The following is a 16,364-nucleotide window of genomic DNA, read 5'->3' on the forward strand; positions in this document are numbered from 1 at the left end:
AGCCTTGACCTCTTAGGGAGAAAGGTATTTTCTTCCACCAGCTTTCAGTTTTGAATCGATAACTACCAGGCCCTGTTAACAAAGTACAGTTTCACCAACTACTCCAAATTCTTAGACTCTAAGAACAAAGTCCCTCAGAAGGACTGGGCCCAATTCCAAGTTCTGATTGATGAGTGAAGCCTGGTAGATAAAACATCTCTTCAAGCTGTAGTGGATGTTGCTGATACTGCCTTGAGAGGGACAGCTATAGCAATTGTAAGGAGGTGCTGGTTCTGGTCTTTGGGGTTCCCCAGGGAGGTACAAAATACCATTGAGGCCGCACCTTTAGACGAGGCTAAATTATTCAGTGGAAAAACTGTTGCATCCCTTTACTCAGTCAAAGACACCAGAACAACCCCCCTGTTCCCTGGTTATTTTTACCCTAGCTCCATAGAGGAAACACCACAAACAAGTGTAGTGGCCAAGACCATCCCCATAACCATTGTATCACAAGTGCTGTTATGAACTGCCGTACAAATTGCAGAGGGTAAAAAGACTCAGGTACTTGGCCTTCTCCACCTCTACTGTCACTGCTCAACTCCACCCACCACCTGGGGGCTACTACTGATGAGGATGTTTGAGAACCATGTTCCTATATTGATGTCATCCTACACTCCCCCCACATTTTGGTGGCCACCTCACCCACTTCACTCACAACTGGAGGGCAGTAACAATGGACAAGAGGGTGCTAGAGATCATTCACTCTACACAGTCACGTTTTTCTCACCTCCACATTACAAACCTTCTTTCTGCCCCTCTTCAGGGACTACTCTCATGAGGACATCCTCTGTCAGGAGGTAGACTCTTTCTTTGAGCAAGGGGCTATAGAGCAAGTGCTACCTCAGCAACAAAGGGGAAAGGCTTTTACTTCCCATATTTCTTAGTCCTAGGAAAAATGGAGGATGGAAGCCAATTTTCAGTCTATGCCCACTGAATGTCTTTATTCAAAAATTGGCATCAATCCACTTTCTGCAGGAGGGTGGCTATACTGTCTTTCTGTATCTGGAGCACTGGCTCCAGATTGGATCTCCTTGCTGGTTCTGCCTGTCAGTGACCCTGTTCCTGCTGTGTCTGCTAACTTCCTTGTGAATCTGTGTCAACAAAGAAAAATCCACTTTGACTCCCCAGAGCTCATATAGGAGTGACCCTAGTCTCGACTGCAGCATGACCTACATTCCTAGGGAAAGATTCCAAACCATGAACTTGATAAGACAGGTTATCCTCAGACCACAGTCAAGATCTGTCTTTCCCTATTGGGCTACATGTACTTACATAACACCATTTGACAAGCTTCATCTCTATTGCCTACAGGCCTAGCTCTGGTCTGTTTGCTTACCCTGGTATTCTTCTTGTCTGTCTGGTAACAATTCTCACCGGAGTCATGGCTTCTTTTGTTCGGCAGATGAACCTGGAACAAGTGCATGTGGGAGTCCCTTTTACATCCACGCCCGACATGACCATCATCATGGACACGTCCCTCACAGGACGGGGAGCCCCCCTGGACGGTCATACTGCACAGGGCACTTGAACTATTTGAGAGACCAGGGTTCATATTAGCCTACGAGAACTCAGAGCAGTCTGTCTAGCCTGCAGTGCATTCCTCCCACTCATTCGGTCCTGCCATATCCAGATAATGTCAGACAACATGACTACCTTTACACAGAAAGGAAGGTATTTTGCTCCATCCCATTTGTGCAGAAAACAATCAGCTTATAGAACTGGTGCATCAGGAACAACATAACACTCTTGGTGACAGACCTACCAGGTGTGCAGAACTCTCTGGTGGACAATCTCAGCAGGCACTTCTCCACAGATCACGAATTCGAGATGCACAATTCAGCTCTGAACAAGATATTCACCCAGTGGGGAACACTATCCTGGGACCTGTTCACTTCCCACACAAGAAATTTCCTATGTAATGCTCCAGAGCAGCTCTAGGCCAGGGGTCCATGGGTGATGCTCTTTTGCTACATTGGACAGACCACCTCAGGTATGTCTTCGCTCCCACCTCACTGCTACCACACGTTCTGTGAAAGATATGTCATGACAAAACTCAGATCATTCCCATACAATTCTGGTTTCCAGATCTTCTATGAATGTGTGAGGTGACACAGCTGCACTTCTTAAGGGTCTTGAGTACATGCTCCCCTCTCCAGTCAGCTGATGGGGGAAGAAGTGTGAGCATGGGCCATTTTGGAGCTCTTGCTCTAGCCAGGAGCCATACTCAAATTCAGGGGGAATATGGACTGAAACTGTAGCCAGTCCCCTGTACACGTACTCTTCCTTCCTTGTGCTCCTGTGCAGGGGGCAGCCAGACTCTGGGTTCTTAGTGAACAATTCTGTTAACATGTAATGAAGTGAAGCAAAACAAATAACGTCTCTGGGACTAACAAATCAAAACCACTGCAATTAACCAACAATAAACAACCCCTCCCTCTGCCGCTTTTATACTTCCACCTTCTCTTCTCACCTTGTTTTCCCATTTGCAGGGAGCCAAGGCTTTTCAGCTTGGACCCAGACAAGGATTCTTTCACTTTGTGCCTCTCCCTGCACACATTCATTCCACTGTAAATGCCTGTGCAGGAAACATGAAGCAATTCAAAGGGTGTAAAGTGAATAGTTTGCACAGCCAGTGAGCTGGGGAAAGCTGTACAATTTACGATCACTAGCCTGGCTGAACAAACTGCAATATGATTGATTCTAAATATATCTTGCAGAGCACAGCCGTCTAACCATTCATTGTTTCTCATTTCCCTCTCCACATGTTCCTCTTCTCTCAATCAAATAATCACTAACAATAGTCCCAAGTAGCAGTAGGAAGTGAAAATGTAGGTGAGCCCCACTCTTTATTTTCAATAATAATGCAACTAGAATCATAACTCTTGTCCACTCAAAAAAATTAGAATTTAGTGTGTGAGTTAAAATGTCCCCTTTAAAGGGAGGTTGGTGGGACTGGAAGATTCAGGGGACTGATCTCATGGAGCATTTAATCTGTAATGACCCCAGCCTGCTCTCACTGAGGTCAATAGCAAAACCTTAAGCCCAGACTGATATTCTTATTCACATTGAGTAGTTGTGAAGTTCCATTGAAGTTAATGGGATGATTAGTGGAGTAATTTACTACCAAATGTGAATAAGGGTATTGCAATATGATGTTTCCTGACCCCAATGGGAGAAGGATTGAACGTTGGATCATGTGCTGAAGTTCAGCATGCTGTTGCTAATAAACAAAAGTTATAATTTAAAGACTGTGAGCAGGAAATTAGAGATCTTAGTTCAATTCCTTGTGAAGAAGTGAGCACATCACTTATTACTGGTGACTGGTTGGGTCTTGTGATGCTCCTGTTAAATCTGCGAGTCATACTGTTTAGAAAAATAGTCGAAGTTTTGGAATCTTTAATATTTATTAATAGAGTTTGCTTTGGTGTTTGGTATTGGAAGTCAGTACTATAATAACACTGGCTTCAAACCCAAATGTAGTCATATAAAGATCCAATGGCTAGAAGCTAAGGTTAGGAAAACATTCAACTCCACATGAGCTGCAACTTTTTAACAGTAAATGGATTAACCATGGAAGAATTGACTAAAGGATGCGGTAAATTCTCCATCACCTGGAGTCTTCAAGTTAAGACTGGATATTTTTCTAAAAAATATCATCTAGTTCAGCCACAAGATTACTGGGCCTTGTGCAGGAAGTACTAGGTTGTGTTGCGCTGAACATCAGACTATGTGATCATAATGGTGCCATCTGGTCTTGGAAATCTATTAATTAGTTTTAAGAAACACTGTTGTGAAGTGATGAGTAGCTCCTGTGCAAGGCTCCCACCAATTCACAAGCCAGGAACTGGTTTGGTGACACGCAGGACAGGTATATAAGCCCCATGAGAGGAACAGCAGCTCAGTTTGCTCAGTTACACTCCAGGGCTTACCCTCTCTCCTGCCTGACAGTGGTTGCAAACTCCTCAAGCCTTGCTCTTGTTCCTGCCTTGCTCCAATCCCTCTATGGACTCCTGATTCTGGCTCTGACCCCATGGCTCCAACCACTAGCCCTGACCATCCCCATGATGGCTTCTGACAACTGACATAAAATTATTAGCTTGTCTGCAGAAGTGCCTTCGTTTATACTGCATGTAACTGGAGTGAAAAACTCCCCTGCCTCTGACCTGTGCTTACTTTTGAGACTAGGTGCTTGTTTTCACTGCAGTGTTAGCTTGAGATGTTGCTTAACTGTTGCCAGGGATGCTGGAACAATTTATATAGTGGGGGTGCTGAGAGCCATTGAACCAACCTGTAAACCCTGTATATGATGGAAACCACTTCAAGCCAGGGGGTGCGGTAGCACCTATGATTGTTACTCCCAACCTGATTCCCGTCCCCACGCACAAATTGCTAGCTTCAGTTAGGTGGTGCTTTAAACTCAAGCTAGCTGGCCCATTGGGATGGGAAGCTGAAGCTCAAGTGCCGCTGGCACTGATGGAGCTCGCAGTGCAGTGGGGATGCGGCAGCTTGAGTTGCAACACGTTAATTGCAAATCCAATCGCTCTGTGCTTCTGAGCAAATCACTCGGTAGCTTGAGTGGTGGTTCCCTGCGTAGCTGCTCTCACTCAAGAAGCTAGCTCAACTGCAGAAATGTCCCTTACCAAGCCCTATTCATGAAAATAGGGAGAAGATTCAGTGCTTAGACATCAAGGGGATTAGGCACCTTTTTAAAACCAAAGTCACCATGACCATCTCCAGTCACTGCTGACTATTGTGTCAGGGCTTGTCTTCAAGGCAACAGTTAGCTCAGGTTAGTACACTTGAGTTTTCTTGCCATTTATTCCTATGCCATGTGAAGCATGTTTTAAATGAAAACGAGGGGTTATTTATATTTAACCCCCAACTCCCAACTTTAGGACTAGTCACCAAATCTTAAGGTGAAACTCACTTCAGTGCATGAGGCCGTCTGCACACTGAAGCACTGCTCATGCCCTTAATGCGAGGCTTAGAGCCTTGTGCTAGATGTGTGCACTGGGTGAGTTTCATCCAGGAGACTAAGATTTGAATTCTGCACATGGTTTCACTTATTCTCTCCACATGGGATGGCAGAAGCTGGGAGTGTGGAGGAGGAAGATGACTCAACCGGTGGGTCTGGAAGGGTTTTCTATTGCTAAACATGTTTATGCAAGACTTAAATAAGGCGGCAGTAAAGTAGGGAAATAGGGGTGGGAGGCACTGGAGCACCTTCAGAAATTGTAGATTTTTCTGAGGAGAAACTTGAAAAAACCCTCAGTGTTTGGAGAGCTATACTGCAAGCAGCGTTTTTTTCCCCATTGGTTCTCAGCTGTTTTACACTTAGTTTTATGTTACCTTTATATCACAAAAATCCATTAAAAAATCACTTTTTGGCATCAGCGGAATGAATGGGTTCCACTGTGTGACACTTGGCATCACATAAACACAAGAGCTGCGTGAAATTCACTGACCTTTTTATGAAGCATTCAGCTGTAGGTTTTGTCCAAACCTGAAAACTTAATTTCTAAGGATTCACCTGTGTAACCCCCATCCAAGGTGGCAGAGTGTCTTGTTCTTGCCTCCTCAGGGACTCTCTGAACCCTCCCCGCCACCTTAGGACCAATGGGCTTGGGTCAGTTTCAGGCCCTTTTACCAGGAAAGTCCCAAAATGGCTGCCTCTCTTTCTGCTGAGGAGAGCTATCCTCTACCTCCTCCTCCCCCCAAGGGGCTTTGCAGGGGACAGCCCGGCATGCCAATCAAGTTCCTGGGTGTGGTAGTTACGGCATACTGCAGACAATGTATAACAAGCTACCATTCACATGTGGACTAATCCTTTCCTCCCCTGTATTTATCATTCTCCACACATAGCCTGCTATCTCCACATCAGTCGCACTCAACTTTTAGCAGCTTGGCTGTTGTACACCTACACACAACTTCCCACAGTTTTCATTCATTTCACATATGTACCAGAATCTAAACAACTCTGTGAACATTACAGAGTACACAAGAAACAAGTTATTAATGAAAGCAGTTGTTAGGAGGCATTTGGTTTTTTGGGGTAGTATCATTCTTTACCCCAGAAGTTTAGGGCCTGGCTTTTGATATATATTGGTTAATTACCTGGGTTGTTTTGCTGCTGTTGCCACCGCCACCACCACCTCCAGCTTTGAAGATATACATATTTTATTAAAAGCAATACAAAGTGAGCTCACTGGTGTCCAACCAAATCTACAGAAACTTGTGAAAAATGGGAGATATGGAAAAAACCACACTAAAGCAATTGATTTGGAAAAACTTGGACCCAAAAGGAGTTGACTTGTGTTTAGTTCTGCCAGCCATGTGTCCTCTTACTTATCTCCACCTTGCATTTTAAATAGAGTAGGTTAACGCTGGAAATAAACCTGTTAAGGAAACTGGTATGATTATATAATCTATGAACTATTTATCTTATACAGTCTTTTATTTGTTGTTTTAAGACTTTATGGCTATTCAACCAGATTGTACTCCTTCCACCATCTGTAACAAACTCTCTACTCAATATGTTGTGAGCTTTTCTGGCGCTTTCTCCAGAAATGTAACAGTATCTCTTTTAATTTTACACCCCAGTATAAAAAGCTTCAAATTCTTGAGTAGGCTAGGCATGTCTAAGACTACTTCCCCAGAATGTTAGCTGGTATTTGGTAAGAAGAGCAACTGAATAATTGACTCTACCAATGCCAACTCTATTTTCACAAAGGGGTATGCCTTCCTGCTTCTACCTACCCAGTCTCTTCCGAAGCCAAGTTGACATGATGTTATAAAAGCTTGACTTAAAAAGCAAGCTCTCCCTTTTTCTAGCCATCTTGAGATTGGATAGGTGCATGTGTGGGTATGCACCATGTCAGATGAAGCGAGAGAACAAGATGTCCAAGCCGTACATGTGTATTTTGGTTATAACGGGAGGAAACATATGCAGTAAATATGGTATTTCATGGACTATTGCCATTCTAATTACATTAATCCTACTCAGAGAGAGAAGGAAGAACCACCTGAAGAGGCCCTCTTTGATTTTCTTAAACAGTAAAATTTGTAATAGTGTGAAGACCAGAATGTTAACTTGGGCTGTAGACCCAAAGATAGTAGAACAACTCCCTAGAATCATGAGAAGAAGAAAATGACTCACTGGGTCAGGGGATCCCAGGAATTTGGCCGGCTAATGCTTAGGTATCCAAGCTAATTTTGAAACCTGAAAGTTGATCAGTTTGGTTGATTTTGAGAAAATTAAATTTGAGATGGAAGTTTCAGGAGAAGATTAAAAACTAGCATCACACTAGCATTTTAAAGACATCTTTTGAGCAACCTCATGTCTTTCAGTGCCTAGAATGGAATATGAAGAGCAAACTGCTTCCACTAGGAGTGTTAACTCCCTAAACCTTTGAAAACCCCAACCTTGTTCATCTCTTCCCTCCAGTCCAGGATCAGAATGCAGATACAGTTCACAAATCCATTCACTGGGATAGAAGTTTGAAAGATCTGCGCTGAACAGATTTTTTTATAAAGATCCAAAGGAAGCATTGTTGGTTTTTAAATATTATTTTTAGATCTCCGATCTTTTGTGCTATCTGCAGGGATTAATGTAGGTGCAGTACAGCCCTGAGCCTACTTTGCTAACAATCTCCCTGGAGTATTACCTTCTTGGAATAAAATCTGTGTCTAGCTGGAACTAATCTATTTGGAGCTCCCTCTGTCAATCAGAGCATTAAATCTCAGCCTGGTGGCATCTAGATTGTCTTTGATGTGTAAATTGAGCCAAGTTCTTTTTATCAAGTTCTAAAAGACTCTTGTTTAGTTCATGTTTTGGAGAGGGATGCAAAATTATAGATCCTTTATGAAATATCTTGTCTTCCAGATAGAGGAGGTTGCTGTCACTAACAGGGTTTGTCCCTGCAAGCACTTTGTACTGTTGTTTCTTTTTCTAAATAAGCTTTGGAATGAAAAGCTTCAATTTTCCCTCCAGAGTGGGTTGTTCCCCCTGAGTTTTTATTTTAGATAAAGTAACTGAAAGTGCAGCCTGGTCTGAATTGCCCATTATGCGCATCAACCACTTGGTGAACTAAAGCCCTTGACATAAAAATATAGTATATTAACTAAAAAGAATGACAAGGGAATGGGGGTGGCGGACAAAAAGGTTATTGGTAGGACTGCCGATTAATTGCAGTTAACGCATGCAATCAACTCAAAAAAAGTAATCACAATTAAAAAAAATTAATCATGATTAATCACACGATTAATTAATAGATTACCAATTGAAATTATTAAACATTTTTGGATGTTTTTCTACATTTTCAAGTACACTGATTTCTATTACAACACAGAATACAAAGTATACAGTGCTCACTTTAGATTATTTTTATTACAAATATTTGCACTGTAAAAATAATAAAAGAAATAGTATTTTTCAATTCACCTCATACAAGTACTGTAGTACAATCTGTTTATTGTGAAAGTGTAACTTACAAATGTAGATTTTTTTTATTTTTTTTTGTTACATAACTACACTCAAAAACAAAACAATGTAAAACTTTAGAGACTACAAGTCCACTCGGTCCTACTTCTTATTCAGCCAGTCACTAAGAGAAACAAGTTTGTTTACATTTACAGGAGATACTGCTGCCTGCTTCTTATTTATAATGTGAGAAAGTGAGAACAGGCGTTCGCATGGCACTTTTGTGGCTGGCTTGGTAAGGTATTTACATGCCAGATATGCTAAACATTGTATGCCCCTTCATGCTTCGGCCACAATTCTAGAGGACGTGCCTCTATGCAGATAATACTCATTAGAAAAATAATGAATTAATTAAATTTGTGAGAGAGAATTGTATGTCCTTGGGATCCTTGGGAGAGAATTGTATGTCCCCTGCTCTGTTTTACCCGCATTCTATCATAAATTTCGTGTTATAGCAAGCTCAGATGATGACCTAGCAAATGTTCATTTTAAGAACACTTTCACAGCAGATTTGACAAAACGCAAAGAAGGTACCAATGTGAGATTTCTAAAAATAGCTACAGCACTCAAGGTTTACGAATCTGAAGTGCCCTCCAAAATCTGAGAGGGATGAGGAGCAACAAAAGAGCAACACTCCAAGGCGGAAACTACAGAACCCTAGCCAGCAAAAAAGAAAATCAGCCTTCTTCTGGTGGCATCTGACTCAGATGACGAAAATGAACATGCTTTGGATCAGTATCCAGCAGAACCCATCATCAGCACAGACGCATGTCCTCTGGAATGGTGATTGAAGCATGAAGGGGTATATGAATCTTTAGTGCATCTGGCATGTAAATTTCTTGTGACGCTGGCTACAACAGTGCCATGCGAACACCCTGTTCTCACTTTCAGGTGACTTTGTAAACAAGAAGGGGGCAGCATTATCTCCTGCAAATTGCAACCAAACTTGTTTTGTCTGAGAGATTGGCTAAAGTAGGACTGAGTGGACTTGTAGGCTCTACAGTTTTACATTGTTTTATTTTTGAATGCGGTTATTTTTGGTACATAAGTCTACATTTGAAAGTTCAACTTTCGTGATAGAGATTGCACTACAGTACTTGTAATGGGGGAATTGAAAAATACTATTTATTTTGGTTTTTTTACAAAGCAAATATATGAAATAAAAATAATGTGAGCACTGTAGACTTTGTATTCTGTGTTGTAATTGCAATCAATATATTTGAAAATGTAGAAAACATCCAAAAATATTTAAAGAAATGGTATTCTATTCTTGTTTAACAGCTCGATTAAAAGCTTAAAAAGATTAATCGCGTGCTTGATAGCTCTAGTTATTGGTAATCCTTTTAAATGTCAGAGAGTCCACTAGTTTAAAGTCTTGATTAAGCTCATTAGAGGCTTTCCTGAGTGCTCTTAAGGCTGGAGGACCTATGCATGAAGGTGACTTTACATTGTTAAAGTCATCCTCTAGGACAATATGCACAGTGACTGATGTACCAACTGGGTCACTCTCTTCTGCGAACTCTCCTGTGAGCTGCACTGCATCACTAGCTTTGGACTGTTTCTGAATCTTTTTCTTGAGCTGCCAACCAGATTTCACCAATCTTGGAAGTTGGTATCAGTCCAAGTACATACTTTGCTTGATAATTATTTCTGATTATCACCAGATGTGATTAAAAATCCTTTTTTAAACACACAGGATTTGAGGTTGAATTTGGGCTGTGAAGTCCTGCATTCTATGTTAGGTGCCCCTCTTAATTTGATGCTATTGCAACTGAGGTTCCACAGAGAGAATAGGACAAAAGCAAAACAACCTCAGACATAAATGATGAAAGCTCTTGCAATCTCTTGTTCTGTGGTCCTGAGGCTATTCTGCTGCTGGTGGTGGTTGGGGGCAAGGGAGGGAATGTTATGGCTTTTGCTGTGGAGGAGGTTGGGTGCACTGAGAAACTCTGCTTCCAGATGCTGATACTGGTTCTGAGGCTCCTCTGCTAACATTATATTTTCATCTTTTGTCTAGAAAAGACAACTAAGTCATTTTTAGTAGAATCCAGGATGAGTGGATCTTCCAGGGTGAATTGGCTGACATCCAACATTGATTCTCTTCTTGTTGAGGGTAATCATATGCAATACTCTTTATCATGTTTAGGGTCCACAGTCATTTCACACCACCTCAGTGGTATCTGTCTGCTGACAGATCTAAAATATTGAACTTGGATCTTCTGGAAAGGAATTGGCAGGATGATCTCCTTTGTCCGTCCATAGGAGGAAGTCTCTTTATTATCCAGCAATAGCACTGCATGTGTATCTACACCCTTCAGGATGCAAACATGCTTGACAAAGATTAAGGAAATCTAAAGAAACCTGGTGCTTGCCTTGCTACCACCTCCTCAGTGACTTTATCTTGGAAACAGGGCAACATAAGCACAGTCATCAGCTTCAAAAATATGGGTTGAAATGCTGTTTCAGGGGTTCTTTACCTGTGGGTTGCAACCTTCAGGGGAGCACAAACTTTTGTCAGAGGGTCACCCTGCCTCAAACATATTACTGTATAGGAAGGGTTGTCTGCTAGATCCTGGCTAGATGAGAGGCGAGATGCAGGATGGTTCTGGTGTGTGGAAAAGCTGAATCAATGGGCTATTTATCTGAAGAAAACTGGCATCCTGCTTTCCTTTAGGAAGTGTTAAATTATCTCTGTCAGCAGTGGACACAGTCATCATCCTTTGATACGCTGTTGCCAATTTTCATGATAAAATCATGAGTCGCTCGATACTGGTAATTCCTCTTTGGGCTAGGAATTGTTTGTCATATATACGTATAAAGCCTAGCACAATGGGGCCCAATCTGTGGCCTATAAATGCTACCACACTATAAATGTTTAATAATGTACACGTTTTTCTTAAAGCCCTCCTCCCTCCCGCTCTAAAGACTCAAAATATAGATGGCAAATAAAAAAAAATCCAAAATGTATTTTAAAGCCTCGGGATTTTGTGGGGCCTGACTCATAACAGTACTGGTATCACTAGCTGTAAGGGGCACCATGTCCAAGTCACAGTCCTAACCTTGTCTGGGACATCAAGTAAAGAAATTGGCTGCAATTTAGCAAGACACAATATGGTCTGACTCCAAATATAGATCTGGTCCTTTGGAAGCAGCTAATCAGGGCGGCTTCCAATCAACCTTAGTGATGATTGATCTAGTTATTAACTAGTTCTATTGAAGAAAAAAGATTGGATCTGTGGCAATAAGTCATTCAAATAATCCTCCAAAGCACAAGTTCTGTGTCATCCATAATGGACATGGGCCTGAGCAAAACAAACTGGAATTTTCAAAGCGGCCTAAGGCAATAAGGTGTCCTGAAAATCCCACCCAAAGTTTGGATCCAGATCTGAACCTTGGCAGTAAAGGCAGGCTGTGATGATCAGATTTGGATTTGAACCTTCCCCAATGTTGGAGGGTGTTTATATTTGGGGGCATTCCATCCTTAGTCTGTAGCTTGGATTTATTGTCAAATATCCCGTCAATACGACTTGAACATTCTATTTTTCTCAAGACATTTTAGAATATTACAGAATAGGCTCTTCCTCCACACAGGCTGCCATTTCAGACTTCCATATGGGTCTTAGTAAAGCTGCACTTCACAGTATATTTCCACAGCTATATTTTTCAGATCTTAGCTACTGGAGACGGAGTATTACTTCTCTCATCCTAGCTGAATTTCCCTTTAGAAATCTATTATTTGGAGAAGATTTTTTCTTAAGGAATAAATATTTTTTTCTGTAGGCTAATAAAATCACCTAATTCTCTATTGTCAAGGGGATTATAATGTGGCTAACTGCACTAAAAGATGCAGAACAGAAATTCAGAATCAGGGTGGCAAAAGCAAGGGCATATGTTGATGTTGGTGAAGTAGGAAGGGTAGATGAGTAGTTACTGCTCTATTGGTCCAGCCATGACCATGCCATGAAAGTTATTCATGCTACACAAATATGGTATGGCTGTTGAGGTGATTTATATGTTGAGGTGCTTTACTAAAGTTCTCCAGTTTAGAACAATACCACCTTCAGAGAGGTCATTTTGTTACTGCTCATTTAACAATAGCAAACAAGGAGTCCTACAAAGGTAGGGAACTGGAAGCATATGAAAAGCCAACAGGAACTATAACTAGGTGAATGATGATGATTTTGTGGTAAATGACAGGTCAAATAATGCTTTTATTTGTTTTGCTACTTTTTTAAAAGCAGCTTTAAAAATTCACATTCTATGTAGTGAGTTGTTAGCCTTTTTAAAATTAAGCTTTACTGTGCAATAACAAAGAGGATTGGAAAATTATAGACAAGTCAGCCTAACTTTGATATCTGGATGATACCGGAACAAATTCTCAATCAGTTTGTAAGCACCTACAGCATAATACGGTTTAAGGAACAACCAGAATGGATTTGTCAAAAACAAATTATGCTAAACCAACATAATTTCCTTCTTTGTCAGGGTTACTCAGCTAGTGGATATGGGAGATGCAGTAGATGTGATTATATTGTGATTTTAGTAAGGCTTTTGATATAGTCCTACATGACATTCTCATGAACAAACTGTAGAAATGTGACCTAGTAGAATAAATCACTGTAAAGTTGGGTGTACATCTGATTGAAAGACAGCACTCAGACTCGTTATCAATGGTTTGCTGTCAAACTGGAAGGGTGTGTCTAGTGGGGTCCTGCAGGGATTAGTTCTGGGTCTGGTACCATTCAATATTGTCATTAGTGGATAATGGAGTGGAGAGTATGCTCATAAAATTTACAGATGACACCAATGGGAGATGTTGCAAGCACTTTGGAGGACAGGATTAGAATTCAAAATGACCTTGATAAATTGGAGACTTGGTCTGAATTCAACAAGATGAAATTCAGTAAAGACAAGTGCAAAGTACTTCACTTAGGAAGCAAAAGTCAAATGCACAACTATAAAATGTGAATAACTGGCTAGACGGTGGTATTGCTGAACAGGATCCGGGGGTTCTAGTGAATCACAAATTGAATATGAATTAACAATGTGATGCCGTTGCAAAAAAGGCTAATGTCATTCTGGGTGTATTAACAGAAGTGTTGTGTGTAAAACAAGGGAGGTAATTGTCCACTCCACTCAGCCCTGGTGAGGACTCCCCATTTATACTGCCTGCTCATCCAAATCATGAGGCTATCAGAAAACTTCAGAGAGAAAAGAGATCTTATATTCATAGCAGACATTTAGATCTATGCTCTAATATAATGCTCTAGAAAGGGTTAATGATCTCTGAATTCATTGCTAGTGTTATAATTAAAACACCTACTTCTATCTTGATTGAGTAAAGGTGCCGGAACACAGACCAAGCAGTAAATAGTTGCAAATAATTTTCTGTCTAGGACCTGTGTTTAATTATATTAATCTGTTTTTTTTTCTGAGAGCAGACAAAGATCTACCCAGCAATGAACTGAAGACAGGATAGAGGAGATATTTTGATCTCTCCTACAGTAGAATATCCTTTCTATGTTTTAAGTACATTTTGTTAGAAAATCCCAGTGGGCGCTTTGATTCTTCAGTACACAATGCTATATCTATTTAAAAGAGAGAGAGGGAGGGAGCGAGCAAGCTTAGGGATGATGGTGTGACCATGATCTTAAAAGTAGTCCTTTCAACTCATGCAGGGAACATTAAGCATTTTATATGAGAGGACAAGAGTTACCAGATCATGTAGCTGCTATGGTGACAGGCACCTAGAGAACAGAATAAGAAATATATTGACAAGTCTATATATTTCAGATTAACTGTTTTCAAAATTCCATTTGCTTTAAATCACCCAATGAGCCAAAGCCATGATGTAATGAGAAGAGAGGAGAACTTACTGCAACCTATCTCTAGTCAGTGTGGTTTTTTGTCCCCGACTAGTGGCTTGGCCACGTATTGAGTCAGCTTCTGCCTCTAAGCCGATTTATCTATTTAGCTCAAGCAGTGGAGACATAGGTATTTAAATCCAGAGTTCACTATTACAGTCCTTTCAAATGACCCAGCCAGAGGCATTGTCACGTTCACACAGTGTCTCTGGTTTTGATTTCATTCTATTTCCCCCGGTAATATACTGTTATAAAAACATGTTTAATTATGACAAGACACAACCTATGCACAGTACTGTACATTTCCTATATTGGTTGATGGTATTATTATTACTGTTATGTATTGGGTTACATAGTTTGCAGCTCTATTAAAGAGGCATGTACTGTATATGGATTTTGGGAGAGTGGGGAATGAACACTCAGAATGCTAATAAAGTAAACTACTCATTCAAAAATCAATTATTTCAGTTACTCCATAAAGGATGTAGTTAGCAGTTACCATTTTCTCTCTTTCTCCCTAGTATCTGTTAAAGATAAATTTAAGAAATTGATGGTTAAAAGGAAGGGTGAGAAAGCTGGAGGCAAATTGGAACTGCACAGAAGGATTAATATAGGTGGGTTGTAATTTTGTGTTTAAAGACAACAAAGGCCAAGGACAGTTGATTTGTGGAGCCAATGAATGACATGATGCATAAATGTTGGTCAAATCTAATGTACTTATGTGGTTTTTTTGAATTTCTTAAATTTTTTTGCATGAGATCTATTGCTAGGATATGAAAGTAAGTTTTAAAGTGTCTTGTACAGCTATATGAAAATATCACATGGTGATTTTTCAGGTGTGCTCAGTACTGGCTTAACTCTGCTCCCACTGAAGCCCAATGATAATTTAATATTCTTGTGGTAATGCCCAGGAGTCCCAGTCATAGACCAAGTCCCCGTTGTGCTAGGTGCTGTACAAATACAGAACAAAATGACTGTCCTGTTGACCAGCCGGCACAGAGTTAGGCCAATACAGGCCTACTGAAAATCCTACAATTGGGACCCTAAATTTTATGATATAAACTGATGTCAATCTGCATTTTGTAACTAAATTAGGGCTGTCAATTAATTGCAGTTAACACCTGCAATTAATGCAAAACAAATTAATGTTTTTTTAATTAGCATTAATCGCACACGAGTGTGCTGTACTTGGGGGGCACCACTGCATGGCTCCAAGACAGGGATTCCATTGCTGCTCCTGCCTCCACCCATGGAGCAGCCCCTGGCCAAGCTGCTTTGGACTGGGAGCCTCCTGTCTGCTGCACAGAGCGGAGGCGGGGCTAGGGAGGGCTGATATTGGGGTGAACCCCTTCCACCACCCATGTAGCCGGTCTTTGCTGAGCCACACCCCTTCCACCCAAGGTCCTGCCCCCCACACTCTGGAGCCCCGAAAGCCCCCTCCCACCCTGTAAAAGGAGAAACCCTGACTCTGAGGAGCCCCGCGACTGGCGGAGCCCTGGCCCGCCCACCCCAGCCACATCGGGCTGAGCCACCACTGCTGGCCCCCCTGATCCCCTCCCCGCCAAGCGCCAGGCCAAGCCGCTGGCCCCCCACTCCTGATGGTCTCCTTCCCAAGTACAGGCGTGGCTCTACCAATTTTGCCACCCCAAGCAGTCACCACTGAATTGCTTGGGCGGAGCTGCCACCCAAAAGCTGCCGTGGCGGGAAGAGCAGCGGAGCTGCCGCCAAATTGCTGCCGCGGGACATGGGCTGCTGTCCCATTCTAAATGCTGCCCCAAGCACCTGCTTGGAAAGCTGGCGCCTGGAGCCGGCCCTGCCCAAGCGCCAGGCCAAGCAGCCGCCCTTCCCACCCCTAACGCAACCACCTCCTCCCCTCGCCAGCAGTGGGCCGGCCCTGAGCACCTGGCCGAGCTGCCGGCCTCCCCCAGCGCAAGCTCCTCCCGCCCCTGAATGCCCCATCTCCCCTGCCGAGCTACCAGCCC

This window comes from Eretmochelys imbricata, chromosome 6 (genome assembly GCF_965152235.1).
Source record: "Eretmochelys imbricata isolate rEreImb1 chromosome 6, rEreImb1.hap1, whole genome shotgun sequence".
NCBI lineage: Eukaryota > Metazoa > Chordata > Testudines > Cheloniidae > Eretmochelys > Eretmochelys imbricata.